General features: G+C 43.7%; 1 pseudogene; it reads left to right on the forward strand.

Moving 5' to 3' along the window:
- Nucleotides 1-5,622: 5,622 nt before the first annotated feature.
- LOC126471794 (5S ribosomal RNA) lies at nucleotides 5,623-5,740 on the forward strand (annotated as a pseudogene).
- Nucleotides 5,741-7,022: the final 1,282 nt, after the last annotated feature.

The raw sequence follows: 7,022 nt of genomic DNA on the forward strand, positions 1-7,022 counted from the left end.
TCCTGAAAATGGATTGTTGAGTATAGATGTATATTTAAAGGTATTTTGAAATCTCCTCGTGATATCACATCCATCTCATTTAGTACGGTGGTTCACTGCACTGCAAATAATACCCTATTAGTAACTGTTTGCATCGAATAGGTACTCTACCGACAACCCATCAGTATTCACTTAAAAACAGATGCTTTACAAAATCACTGATGTTATCAACATTTAACTGTGGAAGCCACTGTAGAAATGACAACTTTTCCGTGCCCTTTTCCATCAAAGGGGAGGAAAAATGCCAGCTAATACAGCACTAGATTGCAGTTTCACAGGCGGACGTTAAGTTACCTCCGCGAAATATACTGGACGTATGACGACGATATGGGCTGAGAATAGAGGCTGAAGACGGGCGATCTAAATAAAATTGGCGCAGCGCGGCGCGGCGCGGCGCGGCGCGACCGAGCAGCGGAAGCTGTGTTTGGGGGGCGGGGGAGGGGGTGACAGCTCGGGATTCGGGGCACGCGCCAGCCTGCAGCCGCACCGCGCGGCGCAGAAATAACTTCTGGCGCCAAATTGTTGGAATGTGACGACGGTCCAGATGGCGCGCCATTGTTGCGATCAGTCTCCCGAGTCGTGTGCTCTATATTCATTGCTTCCTTTCTCCGCCCGCATGTCAAGCTTTAGTGCTCTGCCGCCTCTACTGACACGGTATAACCTCGCGGAGATTTTACTCCGGCATGCACGTTTTTGATAATGGAAACACCTCTTTCGTCTAGCACACGACTTTCATTTATCAACGACTGAGGCTTTCTAAAATTAATGCAGACATCTCGGCTATTTTCCGACAGTCTCTAGTACAAAATTTGTTTGTAACCACACAAGAATAAAGTTTTTAAATCGTATTTGAATGTTTTGTGGTTTAATAGCTCAGAACTGCAAGAAACAGAACACAACAGCCCCGCAAATAGTGAAATTAAGGCTAATGGGCCCATGACTGTCTCTCCTTTGGATTCCGTATTCTATTTTCCTGAGACGAGCACAATTTGCAGAGTAGGGTGCAAGTGTGGGCAAAAACACACTGGAAATGACATTTTTAAAATCGGACGTGGGGAGGATGGTGGTCATTTATTACTAGCAGTGTTACTGGTTTTTCATTTTCTTTCGTATACTTAATAATTTAGTTTCTAAACATAAGTTTTTCTTCGATTTACTGAGTTGCATTAACTGAAAATTTAGTATCACAAGCACCTCACATGTTGAAGCCAGAAGGAAACACTCTGGACCCATGAGAGTTACTTACTGAGAATCAGACAATTAAAATTTTGAATAACAGACAAAATTAGTAGGCGGTACGTTTTACTGAAAATTAATTATGTAATTAGAAAAAACCACAGTAGAGCCGATTATTCTAAGCTATGAACCATAAAAGTAGGCTTTGTAAATGTGTTATTGTAAAAAAATAAATAAAAATAACGTTTTTTGTACAAATGGCCCACTATCTGTAGAAACGAACAAAATCCAGTAATCCTCCTAAATGGATAGCGGTCTGGTCATAACAGGCCGGCATGCGGTGTAGTGATATCACCAGGACAGTTGCTAAAGGGGCAACGTTGTTAGCTAAAATTTTGAAAACTTCTGGACCGTTTTCCTTCAGACTCTTCTACGGTATTCTAATAAATCTTCTCACTGACATAGTCTACATATTTTAAAATATATGTGGTATATAAATATTTAGCCAAAATCTTTTCTATTACAGAAAGATAAGCCGACGTTTAACGTTGTTACAAAAAAATCTCGAAAAGTTTTTAAAAGATTTCAAATATTCTATATTATTGCTGTCTGTTACTAACAAAGTGCTTTTATATTTAGAAAACCTGACAATTTGATGTTCATTCTGGTACTGAAGATAAAAACTTTTCAGAGGAGTTCGAGAACCTATTCCTGCCCGTATATGTAATCGGTATTTCGTTGTGAACCTTGATGCTGTTTACAAGAATATATATAATTTGGTCTTTGGTTCGAATTATAGTTGGCTGCTTTCTGTATGACGGACAGAAGATGGTTAGCACCAGGCGCGTCTGTACGGAGGTGTCCGTGGACAGCCGCGTCGGCTATGGGCCGCTTAGTGTGACGTCACTAACACTGCTGGCCGGCCTTGTTATCCCGGGGGTGTCGCTTCAACCGTCTTCAGTGTGAGCCAGAAGACTGAAGTTTCAGCACTCCCTCCGTCCTTTCAAACTGGCGTACCGCGTCACTGCGCATGCGGCCACATATACATATACTGTATAGGCGCCAGAGACGTTCATCGATGGCGAAGGAGGACAGCATGTGTGCATTATATCTGTGCTGCAGAGGGATCCATACTGGGATGTCGATGTACACTCTGATAAGCACGAAGAGTGATATACACTTTCACAACAGTGGAGAAGCCTGCAATATGTAATAACCAAAACGAGCAACAAATGTTCAAATGGCTATGAGCACTATGGGACTTAACTTCTAAGGTCATCAGTCCCCTAGAACTTCGAACTACTTACACCTAACTAACCTAAGGACATCACACACATCCACGCCCGAGGCGGGATTCGAACCTGCGACCGTAGCGGTAGCGCGGTTTCAGACTGTAGAGCCTAGAACCGCTCGGCCACCCTGGCCGGCAAACGAGCAACACACTACACAGAATAGCGCAAGAACCGTCAGGCGAAACAGGTACACCTTTATCACAGTATGTTCAGTCTGTTCTGTCAGTGTGCAGTACACACCACGTAGCAAATGCAGGGCTGTCTTCTTCAAGGTATTGTTTCAAATGTCGACCGCCATGATGATGGCACGAGAGTGCAGCCACGCATCATCGACTGATGCACACGCTCAAGAATCGCAGGAGTCTGGCGTACCAGTTCCGCGTCTGCGACAGTCCAATGTTGTCCAAGCGGAATGCAATAAATTAGTAAGGAGGCGCCGCAGACCGTGGCTTCCTTATACGAGAACACTCAGAAGGACTACTGAACAACCTCTGAAATTCGTGTGTGTGTGTGTGTGTGTGTGTGTGTGTGGTATCGTAACTGAAGTCTCAAAGGGAGGAACCTTCCTTCCATTTTCATTCGCAGAGCTCTTGGAGAGAATCTGAGAAGTTACGATGAAAATGTCGTAAGAGAAAAAACTGAAAAGAATAAACATATGACGAAAACAAAGCATTCCATAATTAATGGCAGGTAATGTGTTTAGCCGTCACAGACCTTAAAAAAGGAAAGACGCTCGGAGATGAGAATCGTTAAGGCTGGAACAAGGCTGATACAAAAAGAAGTTGTACAACTGTCTCTTCGTAAGGTCTACTAAGGATAATTTCCCAAAAGTGGAAAAGTGACTCCTCTCTTGTGAAGGAGCACAATCACAGCAGCCATGATATAAAAAATACTGACCTATCAGCCTCGTCTTCGTAACGTATAGCACACTCCCCTTAAAGCAGAATGTTCTTATTTCTTCCGTTAGTGGCTTTTCACCTGGATACAGCGCAGCTGACCATTTGAAAGTCGCGGATGAAATTATAGGACGGAGCAGTGTGTGTGAATTACACTTTTCTCTGGATTTAATAGATTCTGAGAATATACAGGGTGAATCACGCAAAACTTGCACCGCAGATATTGCAGAAATGGAAAGTGCTATTGATGTGCGGTTTTCACACAATGGATTGGTATGCAGGGGTTCGTTTTGTTAGCCAATAAACAGATTATAATAATACCTAGAAAGTGTACTTTTTGTGCAAACATACACCTTTTTAAATAGAACAATGCCTGTTGATACTGACACATTAAAAGTAGGGTAAATTAGAAGGCCAGTGGTGTTTGTTGGAGAATTATAGTGCAGGTCGTTTACGAGATATGGTATTTTGAAATTTTCTACACCGACGCTTCTTTGTGCCATTTTTGCTAGGTACGATGTTGTTATGTTTACTTGCAGTGTGCTTGTGTGTTCGTTGAGTGAACTGAGACTTGCTAGTCAGTGTGTGGCAGTCCAAGCAGGAGGTCTCGGGTGGACGATCGATTTACCAGAGTAAAACAAGCTGAGGTGCTCATTGTGATGCAGAGTGTAGGAAGAATGAAATGCAGTTCGTTCTAATACAGTGTACGCGGCAAGATATACCAATAGACGTCATCCGTCTCGGCAGTTATTTATCATCCTCTTGAACAGATGGCTCTGAACACTATGCGACTTAACTTCTGAGGTCATCAGTCGCCTAGAACTTAGAACTAATTAAACCTAACTAACCTAAGGACATCACACACATCCATGCCAGAGGCAGGATTCGAACCTGCGACTCCTCTTCAACAGTTACATGAAAGTGGTAGTGTAACACCTAGGCAACGTAACAGAAGACAATGACGACAGAAGAGAGAAAATGAATGTTGTTGCTGCTGTTGCAGTTGATCTACGAGTTAGTTCCCGCGCAATTACACGAGGAAGTGGCATGAGTCAGACAAGTGTCGTACGCATTATCCATCGGAATAGGTTCCATGCCTATCACATGCCTCAAGTGCTGCATGGACACGATTATGAAAATCGCATTAACTTTTGTACGTGGGCATTAAGACAGGATACTCCAGACGTATCATGTGTCTTGTTTAGTGTTGAAGCCACATTTACCAAACATGGCCAGGTAAACTGCCGAGACATGCGCTTTTGGTCTCTTAGCAATCTCCGTTGGCTTCATCAGGTGGAAAGTTAGCGTCCATGGAGAGTAAACGTGTGGTGTAGGATAGTGAACCATCAGCTCATAGGCCCGTTTTTCATAGACGAACACTGAACGCGTACAAGTATCCCATCCTCCTAGCACGCCATCTTCCACGGTTGCTGGAAGACGTTCCTCTGCAGCCTAGGAGGAACCTGTGGTACAAACATGGCTGTCCAGCCCACAGTGCACGGAGTACGGCAACATGTCTTCACGAATCGTTGGACTGGACGCAGAGGACCCGTACCATGGCCGACCCGTTCCCCGGATTGGACGCGTGTAGACTTTTTTGTGTGGGGAAAGCTGAAGACACTGTCTATGAGGTCATGCCAACTACACCCGATGATATACAACAACTTATTACTTCAGCCTGGTCAGACATCTCCGCTAGCACGTGTGCAGCAGTCGTTCAATATCAGACTGGAAGCATATATTGCCGCTGCTGGTAGTCATTTTGAACTCAACCTGTGATGGTCAAGCGTCTCGTTACATAACTAGTGTATGCACTTGTGTTGTTCTTTAGTATGTGCTGCCACGGGTACTGTACAAGTGTCAGTGTGAGAATTTTTCAAAATACGATATCTCGTAAACGACGCTCGCTAGAATCCTGCAACAAACACCACTGACATTCTAATTTACCCTGCTTTTAGTTTGTTAATGTCAATAGGCATTGTTCCATTTAAAAAGTCTATGTTGTGACAAAAAGTACGCTTTCTGAGTATTATTACACTCTGTTTATCGCCTAACAATACGAGCCCCTCACTACCAATCCATTCTATGAAAACAGCACACCAAAAGGACTTTCCACTTCCCCAATATCTGCGGTGCAAGTTTTAGGTGATTCACCCTGTATACTCGCGAAATTTCGAATATAAAGAGGAGTCGAAATGGTAGAGCCTCTACGGCCAAAAGGCAACGGCCTAGCCGCAGTGGATACACCGGTTCCCGTCAGAACACCGAAGTTAAGCGCTGTCGGGCGTGGCCGGCACTTGGATGGGTGACCATCCGGGCCTCCATGTGCTGTTGCCATTTTTCGGGGTGCACTCAGCCTCGTGATGTCAACTGAGGAGCTACTCGACCTAATAGTAGTGGCTCCGGTCAAAGAAAATCATCGTAACGACCGAGAGAGCGGTGTGCTAACCACACGCCCCTCCTATCCGCATCCTCACCTGAGGATGACACGGCGGTCGGATGGTCCCGATGGGCCACTTGTGGTCTGAAGACGGAGTGCTATGGCCGAAAATACGTTTATAATCACCAGCAATAGAGGGAGTTTAACGATCCTTAAGCTGGAAAATGAAGAACTGCGTGTTACTTGAACATACGTGCACGATCTTCGTTTGCATGTAGTTACATTGCCTGCCCTGCGGATAAACGTAAACTATCCCCAATACGGGGAAAAGAAGAATTCATATGTGTTAATGGACCCTATCTTAATCATCTACACTTGACTTTGCCTCTGCTGTAGACAAAAATATCAATTGCGAATGGAAGTAATTAATAGACCAAGTTTAGAAGAAGGCCTGAAAAGCAAACATTACAGCACTAAAATAATGTACAGTCGACACAATCAAAACAAAATAGTAGAAATCAACAATAATTACACAACCAGTTGATGCCGTTTTCTCATTTTAAGAGAAAACGAAGACGACTATATAAGTTCCAAAATAAATTACCAAAGACATTCCACGCTAGTTTTACTCTTCTCTTGAACTAAATACAGTTTTGAAAACCTACGTAACAGCGGATCTGAAACGGATGTTTACAATTAATATATGTTATTAGTTTTGACTTATGGCAGTGACACCTGCATTTTTAATGCAAAAACAAAAGGTTTAGATAATGGTGACACCGGACGAAAAAGAATTTATTTCCGTAAATAAACGTTTTTCTAATACTGGGTCAAATGCTTTTCGGAAGTCAATAAAAACTGCATCCATCTGATTGCCTTGCTCCATAGCGTTCAGGGTCTTATGTGAGGTAAATGCGAGGCAGGTTTCACATGATCGATCCCGGTTAGCATGAAGAAGGTCAAACTGTTAGAGATACTGAAACGTCGTTTCTTCCGTTCTTCGGAGCTTCCGTAGCGGCGTACCTCCAGCTGCAGCCAATACCACGCATTCTTAACAGCGTGCGACGCAATGCTGCGCATATTTCATCGGAAACGTTTGTTGGTAGACTCGGATTAAGCCTCAGCTCAGTTTCCTCTAATGTTAATCGAAGTAAGGGTCCACAGCCCAACTTTGATTCGCGAGACAGCGTTAAACTTCACACGACTAAAAATCGTTAATTCACTGGAGGTATGCCGGCC

This window comes from Schistocerca serialis, chromosome 3 (genome assembly GCF_023864345.2).
Source record: "Schistocerca serialis cubense isolate TAMUIC-IGC-003099 chromosome 3, iqSchSeri2.2, whole genome shotgun sequence".
Classification (NCBI taxonomy): Eukaryota; Metazoa; Arthropoda; class Insecta; order Orthoptera; family Acrididae; genus Schistocerca; species Schistocerca serialis.